Source organism: Engystomops pustulosus, chromosome 4 (genome assembly GCF_040894005.1).
Source record: "Engystomops pustulosus chromosome 4, aEngPut4.maternal, whole genome shotgun sequence".
NCBI classification, from domain to species: Eukaryota; Metazoa; Chordata; class Amphibia; order Anura; family Leptodactylidae; genus Engystomops; species Engystomops pustulosus.
The window spans coordinates 19,206,970-19,226,184 of NC_092414.1; the positions used below are offsets into that span (position 1 = coordinate 19,206,970).

The window sequence follows — 19,215 nt, forward strand, 5'->3', positions numbered from 1 at the left end:
CGTCTTTTAAACATGTAAAGAAAATTCCCTTCAAATCGCATAAAAACGTAAAATTGACTGCTGTCGCTCCATTTTGCAAATCGATTGCCATCCCTGCCAGGCCTGATCTTCCTCGATCACACCCGATCGCTTGATCCTTAGAATCGGCCATCGTTGTATATTCCTTCTTAAAGAAACAGCTGCACATTTTTTTAATTTTAATTTTTTTAAAAAAATTTTTTACTAGAACTTTTTGATTTCCATATGATTTTTGTTTAAATAAAGAAACATAATTCACAATATATTGAACACACAGGAGTTTATTAACATGTCACAGTAGAATATACGAGGGAATACATTAGTGCCCCTCTCCTGCTTGGTGTTCTTTCCACAGTTGTTCCGAGACGAATTTCCAAAAAATGTCTTCGGGAGGAGCACGCCTGGCCGATCTTCACCCTGAGGATGAGACACATGTAGTGAGTAGCATCTCCCCGGTGTTTTCTATAGGATTCAATGCTGCATCTCACTGCATAGAGAAGAACTCCACCCCCAAATATTCACAGCCTGCAACCAAATCCCATCCAGGATCCTGACACAGCGCACCGCATACAGTCCAACATACCGGGCCAAGGTAGGTACTATCATCTGCCTGACAACTGACAACCCAGAGAGACGTATGCAGCCACATAACCCCCCCCCCCCCTGCAGCACATCGCGTGCACTACTTACTAGGACTATTATATTACTGCTTATTACAGCTCCACATAATTGATACGGATGGTTAGAGGGATAGGGGAATGGCGAAGAACCTGCACGGAAGTTTCTCTGGGTGCAATGTGTGACATGGACACAGTCTGCTCTGTTGCATGTGCTGTTTTATTCTATTATTCTGTGTTTTATATGTATTTTTTTCCATGTAGATAGATAGATATGGGATATTATGATGTTCTGCAGCAGCTGAGGTGTGACATGGACAATGTGATCAGTCTGCTCTGTGTGTGTTGTTTTATTAAATTATTCTGTGTTGTATTTTGTTCCATGTAGATAGATAGATAGATAGATAGATAGATAGATAGATATGGGATATTATGATGTTCTGCAGCAGCTGAGGTGTGAATAATGATGTTCTGCAGCAGTTAAAGTGTGTTTTATTGAAGTCCGGAAGCTGAAGTGTGTATTTTTGAGGTTCTGTAGCAGCTGAGAGGTGTGTTATGAGCTTCTGCAGCAGCTGATGTTTGTATTATGATGTTATGCAGCGGATGAGGTTTGTGTTATGAGGTTCTGCAGCAGCTGAGGTATTTACTATGAGGCTTTGCAGTAGCTGAGTTGTGAATTATGATTTTCTACAGTAGGTGAGATGTATATTATGATGTCCTGTAGCAGCTGATCTGTGCATAATGATGCTCTGCAGCAGCTGAGGTGTGTATTATTGAAGCTTTGTTGCAGCTGAGAGGTGTGTTATGAGGTCCTGCAGCAGCTGAAGTGTATGTTATTAGGTTCTTTGGGAGCTGTGGTGTGTATTATGATGTTCTGCAGCAGCTGAGGTGTATATTATGATGTTCTGCAGCAACTGAGGTGTGTGTCATGAGGTTCTGCAGCAGCTGAGGTGTACATTATGATGTTTTGTAGCAGCTGAGGTGTGTATAATGTGGTTCTGCAGCAACTGAAGTGTATATTATGATGTTTTATAGCAGCTAAAGGTGTGTATAATGAGGTTCTGCAGCAGCTGATGTGTGTATTATGATGTTCTGTAATAGCGGAGGTGTGTATTATGATGTTCTGCGGCAGCTGAGGCATATACTAGTTCTCCAACACACCCACTTTTTGGAAAAGTGTAAAATGTAGGCGAAAGAAAACTACCATTTATCTCAACTTGTGACTAACATAATATCTTTTTACACAAGAAACAGGTGTAAAACTCAGGCGCCTCCAGCTTGGGGGAGGTGGTTGAGGATGTTGTGGCATAATGGAACCTTAAATTTTGCTATAATTATGTGTGGCAGCCCAAAGGTCCCTGCCAACCAATCACAAAGCAGCTTAAATTCTTAAATAGCATTAGGAGGAATAAAATCTGCCCTGTGATTGGTTGTCATTGTTCTGACAGGATGGCACATCTGCTATTCAGTTCACCTCATACCAAAGGAAGGACTCCCCATTTTTGGGGAGCCCTGGATATGTGGGCATGCCTGTCAAAAAAAAGGGTGACACATCACACCCTCACAAGTGGCTGTGACTCGCCATATGTAAACGCGATCAAAAGTGAAGCCACCATGATCCAAAAATTTCAATCTGGCTCTTAAAAATTTGCACTAAACCACCTATGCTGAAAAAAAGACCCTCAGAATACCTCAAATATAGACCCCCCCAAACAATGCTAAACATTATACAATTGTAGGTTATGGCCATGCAAATAAACGGCTGTTTGTGCTTTGTTTATGACTAACTTTTCACAAATAGCGCCACCCTAGACAGTGGCCGTTGTCTGGTATTGCAGCTCAGCTTCATTTAAAGGGAACCTACCACCACAAATCTACCTATAAAGGTAGATCGGGTGGTAGGTGGATCAATGGGACGTGAGGATAGCCCTTTTAAGGGCTAATCCTCACGTCACCACACTTTTTTGTTAACTTTTATTAGACTTTTATGCAAATTTACTTATGCGGCTACTGTGGCGTGGAGTAGCCGCATCTGAGGTTACACGAGGCTGTTACTCCACGACCCCGGTAGCCTCTTTTCCCCTCCTACTCACCATCTGCACATGCGCAGACGGCAGGATCGCCGGACGAGGGCGCGCAGCTACGCGGAGCTGCGCGCTGAAGATGGTGAGTAGGAGGGGAAAAGAGGCTACCGGGGCGTGGAGTAGCCGCCTCGTGTTATCTCAGATGCGGCTACTCCACGCCCCAGTAGCCGCATAAGTAAATTTGCATAAAAGTCTAATAAAAGTTAACAAAAAAGTGTGGGGACGTGAGGATTAGCCCTTAAAAGGGCTATCCTCACGTCCCATTGATCCACCTACCACCCGATCTACCTTTATAGGTAGATTTGTGGTGGTAGGTTCCCTTTAAGTGAAGGAATTTAAATGCAATTCCAGTCTTATACAGTGGACAAGGGTGGCGCTGTTTCTAAAATAAAAATATTGGGTTTTCTTTTTATTATCTAAAGCAATTTCTTGTTGAAGAACATATGACCATCATGGGGATCTCTCCTTGAGAAACCCACCATCTATGAGTAATGGCCCAGCTCTTATCCCTGCAGACATGACTTATTTGATGTCACGTGTGTTGCCATAAAAACTTTTTTCCATATTGATCCTATAGATCTTTGATCATCAGTGATGCCATTAGTCAAACCCTCTTCCATTTCTGAAAGGTCATTGTCTTAAAGGGGAAGTCCTATGTGATAAGTCTGAATATATAAACACAGAAAACGATCATAAAAGTCCTTCCCCTTCCCCGCTGCCGGGTTAAACCATAAGACAACAATCCATTACCAAGTTAAGACACTGAGATTGTCAGATGCACCTCATGAATTATTCATGGCGTCTTTTCAGCCATTATTAGAAGGATTTTTTCTGCTGTGTCGTCAAGAAGATCCAATTACTTCCTAAATTAATAATGGGGATATTGATCGGGCTGAGAAATGTTACTGTATCCCCCTCTGCTTCTTACTGCAGAAGTGGGGAAAACGCCTCTACAGAGGAGGAGGATGAGGAGGAACAGCAGGAGGATGGTAGTGATGATGATGTGAGGAAGAGAAGCAGGATGGTGATGAGTAGGAGGATGATGGTGATGTGAAGGAGGTAGAGGAGGAGGATGGTGATAAGAAGGAGGTATAGGAGGAGGATGGTAATGAATAGGTGGTAGAGGATGAGAAGGAGGAGAATGATGGTGATGAGAAGGAGGAGGATGATGGTGATGAGGAGGATGATGGTGATGAGGAGGATGGTGATGTGAAGGAGGTAGAGGAGGAGGATGGTGATGTGAAGGAGGTAGAGGAGGAGGATGGTGATGTGAAGGAGGTAGAGGAGGAGGATGGTAATGAGGAGGTGGTAGAGGATGAGAAGGAGGAGAATGATGGTGATGAGGAGGAGAAGGATGGTGATGTGTAGGAGGTAAAGGAGGAGGATGGTGATAAGAAGGGGGTAGAGGAGGAGGATGGTAATGAGGAGGTGGTAGAGGATGAGAAGGAGGAGAATGATGGTGATGAGGAGGATGGTGATGTGAAGGAGGTAGAGGAGGAGGATGGTGATAAGAAGGAGGTAGAGGAGGATGGTAATGAGGAGGTGGTAGAGGATGAGAAGGAGGAGAATGATGGTGATGAGAAGGAGGAGGATGATGGTGATGAGGAGGAGGATGATGGTGATGTGAAGGAGGTAGAGGAGGAGGATGGTGATAAGAAGGAGGTAGAGGAGGAGGATGGTAATGAGGAGGTGGTAGAGGATGAGAAGGAGAATGATGGTGATGAGGAGGAGGATGATGGTGATGAGGAGGAGGATGATGGTGATGATAAAAGGGAGGATGATGAGGAGGAGGTAAAGTATGATAATGATGAGGAGAGTGATGATGAGAGTGAGAATGATGTTTATATGGAAGTGTATGATGGTGATGATGAGTAGGAGGATGATGGTGATGTGAATGAGGATGATGGTGATGAGGAGGAGGGAAAGTATGATAATGATGAGGAGAAGGAGGATGATGGTGATGAGAAGGTGGATGATGGTGATGCGGAGGTGAATGATGTTGATGATAAGAGGAAGGATGAAGAGGAGGTGGTTGATGGTGATGAGGAGGAGGGAAAGTATGATAATGATGATGAGGAGGAGGATCGTTATGAGGAGGTGAAGGATGGTGATGAGGAGGAGGAGGATGGTTATGAGGAGGTGAAGGATGGTGATGAGGAGGAGGATGATGATATTGATGATGAGAGGAAGGATGAAGAGGATTATGGAGATGTGGAGCTGGATGATGGTGATGAGAAGGAGGATGATGGAGATGAGGAGGAGGTGGATGATGATGAGGAGCATGAAGGAGATAGGGAGGATGATGATGGTGATGAGGAGGAGAAGGGTGGTGGCTCATCCACTACAAATAGGGGCATTTGCCTTCTCCACAAGGGAGCCCCATTCTAATAATATCTGCAATGGTCTAGGGCAGTGAAGAGGTTTATCAAACCATCTATGGAGGTCTAAGGCCATCAATTGATTTTTTTTTATGACCATCCCTGGTGGTCCTAGCAATGAAGTGGATAATAACATCCCAGGATGAAGGGGTTTATAATAACATCCCTGGTGGGCTAGGGCTGATGAATGGTTAAAACAATCCCTTTGGCAGCCTAGGATCATCAAAGGGTTTATGATGCCTTTGACTCCCTGGTGGTCTAGAGAACTATAGGTGTTTTTAAAAACTTGTCTTGGTCTACAATCGATAAGGGGTTCATAATAACAGCACAGGGTATATAATAATGTAGTCAGACTGAACAGAGAGAGAAGTTTTATTTTTGGGCCACCCTTGGAAAGATGAGACCCCCTGCAGTTGGACAGAATACACGTCCAGCCCTTGTTGGACCATTTTTGGACCACTGTTATTAGAACTTGATGCCACCACTAGAGGGAGCTAAAACCACGTGTAAAATAAAGTGCTTGGTCTTTAAGCAGTTAAGGATTTAACCCGCACTTCCCCTTTAATCTCACAGTCGCCAGTGATGCCGCAGGGATTTCCTGCAGTGGTGAGTGTTAGTACTTAGCGCTGACCAGCTTCCTATTAATGGACGTCCTCTCTGTGTTAAAGAGACGGCTTAAAGTCTAGCGATGGGGGATAAGTGATTTCAAAGACGGGAGCTGGGAGCCGCTCCAAGGCTGCTGGTGGGACGGCGGCCATAAATAATGGAGGATGGACATGGTGACTTATACAGATCCTAGGCAAATCAATAGGATGGAGCTGCAGTACCAGACCACACCTATAGACAAGAGGGGGCGCTGTTTGTGAATACAGCATTTGCACAGAGTGGAGGGGCCCAATTCTCCCAGATCTCCTGACAGGTCTAAGACAATGAAATTGCTTATGTTTGTTCCAGGGTGGGTTAGGATTTTGGAGCTACATCTGCAGTAATGTATAGGATACATTTATACTAAATTTTAACATTATGATGATTATGCCTCCTGGTGGTCAAAAGTGGAATTTCTTGAATGATGTTGTAGTTTTTAACCCCTTAATGACTTGTCTTTTTTTTTTTTTTGCATCACCATTTTTCACCCCCACCCCAAAAATCGATGACTTTTTACATTTTTATTATTATTTTATTATTTTTTTTGTTCTGCATAATAAATTTCACTTTGTAGTGATGGTATTTATTGGTACCGTAGTGATGCGGTGAAATTGGTGAAATTTTTGTGTGGGCTCGGTATTACGCCTTTCACTTTCACTTTCAGAATGACAAGTCTCCTTTACTTTTTTGGGTCGGTGCAATCACGGGGAAACTAAATTTTTACATTTTTAATACATTTTTTTTTTTTTAATAATTTTTTTTTTTTTTTTACTTTTTCTTAGATTTTTTTTTTACTATTATTTATGCTTCTAGGACTTTAACCCTAGGGAGTCTGATTGCTTCTTATACCTTATACTATAACCACTGTATTGCAAATTATGGAGAATTAGCTGTAGAGCTGTAACAGTAACAAGGTAATAGAAGATTTTAAGCGCCCCCCAGTGGCCACCTTACAGATTACAAGATCTTGTATTTAAAGTGACCCTAACCTTAAAATAGCGTCAGGAGTGCCTGCTATGTAATAGCTGCTGCAGAACCTCTTACTCCACACTCCGGCATGTTAATATAACTACAAGACTAATATAAGGCCCTCCATTCATCTTCAGGTGTTTGCATACAGTCTGTATAATCAGTATTCACTTACTATATGCCGTCCAAGCTGCTGCAGAAACTCATAATCTAGGTTTTATATCAATCCTACTGTCATTGTCTCACTCTACCTTTACAGCGAAGGGTCTGCAGCAGCTAGGGAGCATCTGTAGGCTCCTCAGCAATTGAAGACGCTAATTCACCCTCCCCTGCAGCTTCTGCAGAACCTCATTATTATAGGTGTCTTTCAAGAGAGGTTCTGCAGCAACTGCGGCACATGAATTGATGTGAGCACCTGTGATCCCTGAAATGTAAATCTCTGTTTCACAGTCCTGCTGCTACTAACAATATACACATACACACTCACCGGCCACTTTATTAGGTACACCATGCTAGTAACGGGTTGGACCCCCTTTTGTCTTCAGAACTGCCTCAATTCTTCGTGGCATAGATACAACAAGGTGCTGGAAGCTCCTCAGAGATTTTGGTCCATATTGACATGATGGCATCACACAGTTGCCGCAGATTTGTCGGCTGCACATCCATGATGTGAATCTCCCGTTCCACCACATCCCAAAGATGCTCTATTGGATTGAGATCTGGTGACTGTGGAGGCCATTTGTGTACAGTGACCTCATTGTCATGTTCAAGAAACCAGTCTGAGATGATTCCAGCTGTATGACATGGCGCATTATCCTGCTGAAAGTAGCCATCAGATGTTACAGGGTACATTGTGCTCATAAAGGGATGGACATGGTCAGCAACAATACTCAGGTAGGCTGTGGCGTTGTACCAAGGGGCCCAAAGAGTGCCAAGAAAATATTCCCCACACCATGACACCACCACTACCAGCCTGACCCGCTGATACAAGGCAGGATGGATCCATGCTTTCATGTTGTTGACGCCAAATTCTGACCCTACCATCCGAATGTCGCAGCAGAAATCGAGACTCATCAGACCAGGCAACGTTTTTCCAATCTTCTACTGTCCGATTTCGATGAGCTTGTGCAAATTGTAGCCTCAGTTTCCTGTTCTTAGCTGAAAGGAGTGGCACCCGGTGTGGTCTTCTGCTGCTGGAGCCCATCTGCCTCAAAGTTGGACGTACTGTGCGTTCAGAGATGCTCTTCTGCCTACCTTGGTTGTAACGGGTGGCGATTTGAGTCACTGTTGCCTTTCTATCAGCTCAAACCAGTCTGCCCATTCTCCTCTGACCTCTGGCATCAACAAGGCATTTCCGCCCACAGAACTGCCGCTCACTGGATGTTTTTTCTTTTTCGGACCATTCTCTGTAAACCCTAGAGATGGTTGTGCATGAAAATCCCAGTAGATCAGCAGTTTCTGAAATACTCAGACCAGCCCTTCTGGCACCAACAACCATGCCACGTTCAAAGGCCACAAATCACCTTTCTTCCCCATACTGATGCTCGGTTTGAACTGCAGGAGATTGTCTTGACCATGTCTACATGCCTAAATGCACTGAGTTGCCACCATGTGATTGGCTGACCACTTAGAAATTAAGTGTTAACGAGCAGTTGGACAGGTGTACCTAATAAAGTGGCCGGTGAGTGTATATATGATTACACATATGATTACCATGGACAATGCCTAACACTGGCTGCAGAGAATACTGCTGTGCACTTGCAGAAGCTACAATCATGGAATATAAATCTTAATTTCACAGTCCTGCTGCTACTAACAACATACACATATATATGATTAAACATAAGATTACCATGGACAATGCCTAACACTGGCTGCAGAGAACTCAGTGCACAGCAGTGTAAGGACATTGCTGCTGTGCACTTGCAGAAGCTACAATCCTGAAATATAAATCCTAATTTCACAGTCCTGCTGCTACTAACAACATACACAAAGGTCTGATTACACAGATCCCCATTGCTAATATGTAAAATTCCTTTACATGAAAGAGGTTCTGCAGCAGCTGAGGTGTGTGTACAGTCTGCAGTGGTAAATTCTAGTCTTGGAACCTGGCCCCCCTGCGCTGTTCTCCGGTGGGGCCCACCTTTAGTCTACCCGGGTGTCTGGTTGCTCGCAGCTAAGTAAATAAATCCAGTTATTTTAAGAGAGAGAAAAAACTTACTTTGCAGGTTTCCAAAAAATGTACAAATCAAGCAGCGAGTCTGATCTAAGACGACGGAGAGTGATTTCCAAAAATAAGCAGCATCTGGTTCCCATTAACTGAATGGAGACGTCAATGAACAGCATTGGGTAAAATGAGATGCAGCAGAGCTGTATTTGTACTGGATGTAGTGCGGGTCACTGACTAGAGCGCCCCCCGGTGCCCATGCCCCTCACTATAACACCGCACTGTGTAGTCTGCCTTTATCTCACTTATTGGTTTGTTTACTTAACACCGGAATCTCTTGCAAAAAAAAAAAGTAACAATTTGGTTACTTGAAGCCACTCCTACTTAGTCACAAAACCACACCCCCTTTTTCATAAAACCCCACTCGTTTGGGGGGGGGGGGGAATCAACCAAAAATGTTCAAATATGTTCCAAAATTATGTTTTGCCCCATTGACACCAAGGTTTAAGAGAACAGATCAGGTCATTGGTCCAGTGAAATGAGTTCACAGAAAGCTTCCTGCGCATGCGCTGTGACCCTGATGAAACAAAGAATAGTACAACCCACTTCATTATGCAGCCGCCCAAAGATCAGTGCTCAGTGAAAAGGGTGTAGAACCCTTGGCTTCACTATGTGCATTGCGCATGCGCCCAGGCCTCATGTGGCCCCATCTCATAAAACTGATGGCATCTTTCCACCCAGATTTCTCCAGATCAGAAATGCATACGCAATGCTCCTGGTGAAGGCAAGGGTTGTCTGGTGAAATGGATCCACACAAAATATACGGCACATGCGCAGTGATCCTGATAAAGTCGAATAATAGTAGAACCTGCTTCACTGAGCATCCGCCCCCAAGGTCTCATTCTCAGTGCTCAGTGAAAAAAGTGTACAACCCTTGGCTTCACTAGTTGCACTGCGTATGCGCCAAGGCCTTGTGTGGACCTATCTCCTTGGAATTACGGCATTCTCTAGGTCCCAAATGCATGCACAATGCTACCGCTAAAGGCAAAGGTGACACTCTTCTCGCTTCAAGGTGTGGTTGCCCAATACCTCAAGCATGCTCAATCAAACCAGTTACACTGGGTCCACACAAAGCTCCCAGCGCATGCACGGTAGTATTGTGTAAGCAAAAAGTGGTTCACCTCATTTCACTGTGCAAGTTTCCAATATCTAAAGCATGCTCAGTAAAGCAAGTTGTACTATCCTTGGCCTCATCATGAGCGCTGTGCATGCGCCAAAGGCTTCACGTGGACCAATCTCACTGGACACATGATATCTTTATTCGCAATTTCACCAGGTCACTAGCGCATGCACATTGTTTCTGATGAAACAATACTCACTTTACTGAGCATGCTTGAGATATTAAGTGACTACGTAGTCAATGGAGGTGCACTACCATTGGCTTCTCCAAGAGCATTGCGCATGCATTTCCGACCTGGGAAGATATAGATGGAAAGATGCTATGGGTATGGTAAGATCGGTCACATCACTGTGAAGTTGCCCAATATTTTGACCATGCTCAGTGAAGTGAGTTGTACTACTTTCGGCTTCAGCAAGAGCACTGCGCATGCGCCGAAGGCTTCATGTAAGCCAATTTCACCAGACCCTTGGCATCTTTCTACATAGATTTATCCAGGTCCCATGTCCATTTAACTGGGTGAAGGCACCAAATATTAGGGTAACTTTACAGTAAAGCAAGGTGTTCTGCCCTCAACTTCAACAGACTCACTGCGCATGTGCCGTAGGCCTCATGCAGATTCATATCAGTGTATCCCCAGCATCTATCCACCAGAATTTCTCTGAATTGGGGCAATGAATGGAGATCAGTTGAATATGTTTGGGACCCTCAACCCCAGCTGTATAAAGGCATCAGTAGGCAGTTTGGGCGGCCGCCTGGGGCCCAAGGCTTCTAGGGGTCCCATGATCACATGAACCAATCCACAAGTTTGATACTGTCCAGTAGACATAATAAAGAGAAGGACTTCCAGCCATGAAATCCTCATGCTTTTAGCACATACTAATACAAAGGTCCTCCAAAGGTGAGGTGATGTCATCCGCTATGTGATGATGTCATCAGAACCCACAGATTTTGTGTTCATACAACAGAAAAATAGTGTTTTTCTATCAGTTTAGTTTGTGGTGTTTTTTTTACGGAGATGATGAAAGTTCTCCACAACAGTGGCATAAAGCGAGTGACCTCTCCCCTCGCTCCCTCCATAATGTACAAATTAAATCCAGTGTTTGGCAGAATTTTTTCGGCTGCAGGGACATAACAAACCCTCTGCCAAATTCCTAAAGTTATTGGAGGCCTGAACTAAAGTGCATGAATTATACTGGAGCGATGATGAAATCCTCACATTTCAAGATAACATCTTCTACGACGGGATAAGTCTTCTCCAAGGATCTGGGAGTGTTAAAGGGGTCCCCTATTAAGAAGTTGAAGAAGTTGGGGGTGGGGGGTGGATCCACTGTTGAGTCCTTGGTGAGAACAACGAGAGTTGATTATCATTGAGATGTGGACATTAGGTAATACCTCGTTTCACCTGTGGGGGCAGTGCAGGGAGTCTGAACACTTACAGCCTGATTTTCACACAGATCACAGCTGATCACTAGACCACTCTGTGATCCGTGTATTATTACAGGGGCGTCCAAAACAGAGATCCTTCACCTTCTCTGAGTGACCCCTCACTCCAAAACCCTATACTAGTGGCTACTGCACCCCCTATAAGAACCCCCTGTCTTTTATCATTACTCAGTCCTTGCTATTATGGTATCAGCTCTCTATGCTCCGCCTTCTGTCTTTTCCGGGGGTGGGCTTGTGTTAACATACGGAATCCAATCAGGAAAAATTGTCACCAAAAATTTTCGTAGACGAGAAGAGCATCGGTCTGAGCCTACTGCGTTCTGCAATTAATCAGGGGGCTAATACGAGGGTCACAAAAATTTTTACTAAAAATTCCCAAAGAGTTTTTATGCTAAAAACTGCACAGAGATTAATATTTCTAATAATCCTTCACCCTGCTGTTAAGCAAAAATATTTCAGAGGTTGTTTTTCTTTTTTAATTTTTCGGGTTCTTTTGAAGTGAAGCTACATGATCGCAGCGGTGGATAGATTTTGGATTTGGATATGTCTGGCGCTGGTGCCAGGCCTGGCTGCTATATCATCGCACTGACATGTTGGGGCGCATAGACCATAAATAGCAAATCTGATCACAAGGCAAATAAAGGAACACTCCACTCACGACTAATAGACCATGCTCCGCCCTCCGCCGTTTTGTTAGGCGTGGTTCTTCAACAGGTAATTATTATTTTTTATATTGGAGCGCATGAAGATTACGAGTGCCATACTGAATGGAGAAAGAATATTTTAAAAAATGTAATTTTATCCAAAAAAAATTAGCGCCACTCTTTTCTGTAGGCGATGTCAGGTATTACAGATAAGACTCATTGTCATCTTTAAAATTTGGGCTCCATCTCTGAATAGGATTGAGCTGATCACAGCTTTATATTATTCATTGATATACAGTGCAATACCAGACACAACCTATAGTTATGGGTGGCGCTGTTCCCGAATAAAATGCAAGCTCTACCTTAGGCCTTACTTATTTGCTTAGCATATGCATCGGTGTGGTGTGGATTTGTTCACGGGCAATTGGATATTGTACCAAAACCACATTTAAGGAGCCATCTCCCAATACTAGGACTCACACCACTTTACAGGGTCTGTGCCCTTCGCATTAATAAGAGAACACGTTGAAGGATAATATTCTACCATCTTTGCTCTCAAACTGTAGCAAAACTTCCAGTTTCCATGATGAAAGAGGTAGTCCTGCAAAGTTAGAAATCACCATTCAGTCCTTGCCCTTCATGACTTAAAGGGGTTGTCCAGCTTCTGAAAAACAAGACTGCCCCTGTCCATCAGCCCAATTAATGGGAAGGGGGCTTAAGTGCAATACCAAACACAACCTAAAAACAGGTGTGGTGCTATTCTTTGTAAGACAGAATCCATGCTTTTGTAATTGTGGACAATCCCTTTAAGAGGACCTTTCACCAATGATGTAGATATTTTTAAAGGTGTCGGTTCACTGATTACGATACAGTTGGAATTTTTTCTCTAGCCCTCACCGTTCCCAAGCAATGAGTAGTGTTATTTTCAGCACTCAATATGCAACAGTTAGGTGGGAGGTCTGTCCAGCCCCTCCCATCTGACTACAAAGCGCCTAATTAGCAAATTATGTCCTGAAACTAATTTTACTGATAGCTCAGGAATGGTAGGGGCTAGAAAAAAAATTCCAACTGTGCCAAAATCAGTGAAGCATTGCCTATTAATGGATGCACACTTGGTAAGGGCAAGGGAAGGTCCCTTTAACTGTTTTTTTTAACTGTATCATTCCCATTGAAAAGAGATTCCCATTTTTTTGAAAAAAATTGTTATAAAAAAAAGAACCTCTTAAAAAGGAGCCTTACAAAAGTGTGAAGTGGAAAAAATGTGATAAATGGGCCGAACAGCTGGAACAATAGACACCATCAGGTCTGCCTCGTACCATCTGTTCGTGAGGGTTATGATGAAGTACAAGTCTGACTTTTTTTTTTTTTTATTCTTTATTAACAGGGTGAAGTCATTACGTGCTGAGGCTAAGCAGCCGCGAGACAAAAAAAATCAAGTGAGTGGTTTATATCCAGCTTTCGGGAAATGATTTTCAGGGAATGTAAAAACCAGATGTCTTCACACACACAGAGCACTCGCACTACTGTGATAGGAATGAGTGATCTCGCTGCCTTTCACCTTAATACTCTCCACCCCCTTCCACTTTGCTCCCAATTCTGCTACTGATCCTCTTAAAAAAAATGTCTGAATCACTGAAATATTTTCTAAGATAATGGTCCAGGGACAACCACTAAATTTTTGGTCTCTTGTAGCTACAGTTGATACCTCATAGGTGGTGAGCAGTATGCATAAGCTTTATGGCAGCTGCACTGTACACACTGAGAAGTGTCCATATAGTGGTACAATGTCTCCTGCAGAGCTCCTCCCCTGAGACTAGTTGTGTAAGAGTGGCTACATATCTATATTCATGGTATATATAATGTTACAAACCTCCAGCAGTTATCAGCACAAAACAAGAAATGTTTACCCCTTTCAACATGCTACAGAATTTGATCATTTGTTGCCAAAATTGCTTTCTCAACATACTGCAGCAGTATGAACAAGATCTACGGTAGCTGCACTGTACAGACTGAGAAGTATTCTGATACACTCTCTTCTGCGGAGCTCCTACACTTAAAACTAGTGAGCGTAAAGGTAGCTCCATATCAATAATTATAGTATACATAATGTTACTATCCTCCAGAAGAGCACCAGAGCTAACAAGACCATTGAAATGACTCAGCTGACTCTGCCTCAATCTACACAGTAAAGCTAAAAAGTTATCAGCACAAAACAGTAAATGTTAACCCCTTTCAACTTGCTACTAAATTTGATCACTTGTCTACACAGTAAAGCTGAAAAGTTATCAGCACAAAACAAGAAATGTTTACCCCTTTCAACATGCTACAGAATTTGATCACTTGCTGCTAAAATTGCTCTCTCAACATACTGCAGCAGTATGAACAAGATCTATGGTAGCTGCACTGAACAGACTGAGAAGTGTCCTGATACACTTTCTTCTGCGGAGCTCCTACACTTAAAACTAGTGAGCGTAAAGGTAGCTCCATATCTATAATTATAGTATATATATAATGTTACTATCCTCCAGAAGAACACCAGCGCTAATACGACCATTTAAATGACTTAGCTGACTCTGCCTCAATCTACACAGTAAAGCTAAAAAAAGTTATTAGCACACAACAGTAAATGTTAACCCCTTTCAACTTGTTTCTAAATTTAATCACTTGTTGCTAAAATTGCTCTCTCAACATACTGAAGCAGTATGAACAAGATCTATGGTACCTGCAGTGAACAGACTGAGAAGTGTCCCGATACACTGTCTTCTGCGGAGCTCCTACACTTAAAACTAGTGAGCGTAAATGTAGCTCCATATCTATACTTATAGTATATATATAATGTTAATATCCTCCAGAAGAACACCAGAGCTAATAAGACCATTGAAATGACTCAGCTGACTCTGCCTCATTCTACACATTAAAGCTAAAAAGTTATCAGCACAAAACAGTAAATGTTAACCCCTTTCAACTTGCTACTAAATTTGATCACTTGTCTACACAGTAAAGCTGAAAAGTTATCAGCACAAAACAAGAAATGTTTACCCCTTTCAACATGCTACAGAATTTGATCACTTGGTGCTAAAATTGCTCTCTCAACATACTGCAGCAGTATGAACAAGATCTACGGTAGCTGCACTGTACAGACTGAGAAGTATCCTGATATACTCTCTTCTGCGGAGCTCCTACACTTAAAACTAGTGAGCGTAAATGTAGCTCCATATCTATACTTATAGTATATATATAATGTTAATATCCTCCAGAAGAACACCAGAGCTAATAAGACCATTGAAAAGACTCAGCTGACTCTGCCTCATTCTACACATTAAAGCTAAAAAGTTATCAGCACAAAACAGGAAATGCTAACCCCTTTCAACTTGCTACAAAATTGGATCACTTGTTGCTAAAATTGCTCTCTCATCATAGATAGTGCAGCAGTATTTACAAGAGCTATGGTAGCTGCACTGTACAGACTCAGGATTATTCTGCAGAGCTCCTACACTTAAAACTAGTCAGTGTAAAGGTAGCTACCTTAACAAATCAATAATTATATTATACATAATGTTACTATCCTCTAGAACAGTGATGGCTAACCTATGGCACTGGTGCCAGAGGTGGCACTCAGAGCCCTTTCCGTGGGCACTCAGGCCATCACCAGAGAGGACTCCAGGTATCTTCCTGCAGTCCCAGACAGCCCCGGACTTGCTCTACGCAGAGGTATTTTAAAGTGACATCTCTACCTGGGACTATTTTCTGCTTTATTTGTGTCCTCAGGGGCTGGTATCAATGAAAACTGTGACAGAGAAGGGAGTATAAATCACAAATTAAATTTCTATGTTGGCACTTTGCGATAAATAAGTCGGTCTTTGTTGTAGTTTGGGCACTCGGTCTCTAAAAGATTTGCCATCACTGCTCTAGAAGAACACCAGAGCTAATAAGACCATTGAAATGACTCGGCTGACTCTGCCTCGATCTACACAGTAAAGCTAAGCAGAGATTTGCACAGAACAGGAATGAATTTACCTACCTATGTTCAGACCCACAATTTTTACAAATTTTAACTCTTGACCTCCTAGATTATACTGCTCCTCCTCCTAGTCCTCGATGCGCAAGTGAAGTTGACACAGGGAAGTGAAGGGTTTCGGCTTCCCCCAATAACACATGATCCCTCTCCGGATGGATATGTTTAATTTACTGGGCACCTCCGCCAGGGACAGTTCATCCCGCGCTCTGATCCCTGCCCGCCTGCCAGTGTGTGTCACAGTCCTGGCTGACAACTGCCTGGTGTATTCTTTAGTAGCGCTGGCTTAAAGCCTCTGTTCTGCGGCCCGGGGACATAATCCCTTTGTAGGTTGGTATCCACAACAAAACTAAAATCTGTTGTCTTTCCCTATGATTATTAAATCATTGGCACCGGAGCAGCGGTGTTACTAAGAATATTGTCCCTACGCGTTGTGCCACATGGATCGTCTTCCCTCAACGTGGGGTGCGCCATTTCCAAGTTTAAGAGCTTTGCCGCCCCCGAATATTTATTACTGTATAAAGTAACGGTGATGTCACAGTACAGGGATACTACACACAGTGATGTCACAGTACAGGGATAATACACACAGTGATGTCACAGTACAGAGATAATACACGCAGTGATGTCACAGTACAGAGATAATACACACAGTGATGTCACAGTACAGGGATAATACACACAGGGATGTCACAGTACATGGATAATACACACAGTGATGTCACAGTACAGAGATAATACACACAGTGATGTCACAGTACAGGGATAATACACACAGGGATGTCACAGTACAGGGACAATACACACAGTGATGTCACAGTACAGGGATAATACACACAGAGATGTCACAGTACAGGGATAATACACACACTGATGTCACAGTACAGAGATAATACACACAGTGATGTCACAGTACAGGGATAATACACACAGTGATGTCACAGTACAGGGATAATGCACACAGTGATGTCACAGTACAGAAATAATACACACAGCGATGTCACAGTACAGGGATAATACACACAGTGATGTCACAGTACAGGAATAATACACACAGTGATGTCACAGTACAGGAATAATACACACAGTGATGTCACAGTACAGGGATAATACACACAGTGATGTCACAGTACAGGGATAATACACTCAGTGATGTCACAGTACAGGGATAATACACACAGTAATGTCACAGTACAGGGATAATACACACAGTGATGTCACAGTACAGAGATAATACACACAGTGATGTCACAGTACAGGCATAATACACACAGTGATGTCACAGTCCAGGGATAATACACAGTAATGTCACAGTACAGGGATAATACACACAGTGATGTCACAGTACAGGGATAATACACACAGTGATGTCACAGTACAGGGATAATACACACAGCGATGTCACAGTACAGGGATAATACACACAGTGATGTCACAGTACAGGGATAATACACACAGTGATGTCACAGTACAGGGATAATACACACAGTGATGTCACAGTACAGGGATAATACACTCAGTGATGTCACAGTACAGGGATAATACACACAGTAATGTCACAGTACAGGGATAATACACACAGTGATGTCACAGTACAGGGGATAATACACACAGTGATGTCACAGTACAGGGGATAATACACACAGTGATGTCACAGTACAGGGATAATATACACAGTGATGTCACAGTACAGGGATAACACACACAGTGATGTCGCAGTACAGGGATAATACACACAGTGATGTTACAGTACAGGGGATAATACACACAGTAATGTCACAGTACAGGGATAATACACACAGTGATGTCACAGTACAGGGGATAATACACACAGTGATGTCACAGTACAGGGGATAATACACACAGTGATGTCACAGTACAGGGATAATATACACAGTGATGTCACAGTACAGGGATAACACACACAGTGATGTCGCAGTACAGGGATAATACACACAGTGATGTTACAGTACAGGGGATAATACACACAGTGATGTCATAGTACAGGGATAATACACACAGTGATGTCACAGTGCAGGGATAATACACAGTGATGTCACAGTACAGGATTAATACACACAGTGATGTCACAGTACATAGATAATGCACACAGTGATGTCACAGTACAGGGATAATGCACACAGTGATGTCACAGTACAGGGATAATACACACAGTGATGTCACAGTACAGGGGATAATACACACAGTGATGTCATAGTACAGGGATAATACACACAGTGATGTCACAGTGCAGGGATAATACACATAGTGATGTCACAGTACAGGGGATAATACACACAGTGATGTCACAGTACAGGGATAATACACACAGTGATGTCACAGTACAGGGATAATACACACAGTGATGTAACAGTGCAGGGATAATACACATAGTGATGTCACAGTACAGGGGATAATACACACAGTGATGTCACAGTACAGGGATAATACACACAGTGATGTCACAGTACAGGGATAATACACACAGTGATGTCACAGTACAGGGGATAATACACACAGTGATGTCATAGTACAGGGATAATACACACAGTGATGTCACAGTGCAGGGATAATACACATAGTGATGTCACAGTACAGGGATAATACACACAGTGATGTCACAGTACAGGGGATAATACACACAGTGATGTCATAGTACAGGGATAATACACACAGTGATGTCAGAGCCTCCGTATAATATAGAGCTGTACCAGCTGGAGGAACGCAGGGGCTTTTTATTTAGTATCGTATACATTGATTCCAATGGCTTTTTATATCGCTGTAATAAATTTGGCAATTATTTATAATATTTTATTATCTGTTTACGGGTGGCCTATAGCAGGTGTGACGGGAACTTAAAGGGGTCGTTCATTTTAAACAATCCCTTTATAGTCGTTGCAATTCCTGCGATCGGGAAATCTTACAGCAACAGTTCGATTTCCCTGCAGCTCCCCCGCAGTACAGGGACATTACACACAGTGATGTCACAGTACAGGGATGATACACACAGTGATGTCACAGTACAGGGATAATGCACACAGTGATGTCACAGTAC

At 42.9% G+C, this 19,215-nt stretch overlaps 1 long non-coding RNA gene across 1 annotated transcript in view; it reads right to left on the reverse strand.

Moving 5' to 3' along the window:
• Positions 1 to 281: 281 nt before the first annotated feature.
• Positions 282 to 19,215, reverse strand: part of LOC140126205 (uncharacterized) — a 31,193-nt gene continuing 12,259 nt past the window's right edge. The window contains exon 2 of the long non-coding RNA XR_011854783.1: positions 282 to 435. This is a non-coding gene — a long non-coding RNA (uncharacterized lncRNA). The remainder of the gene's footprint in view (positions 436 to 19,215) is intronic.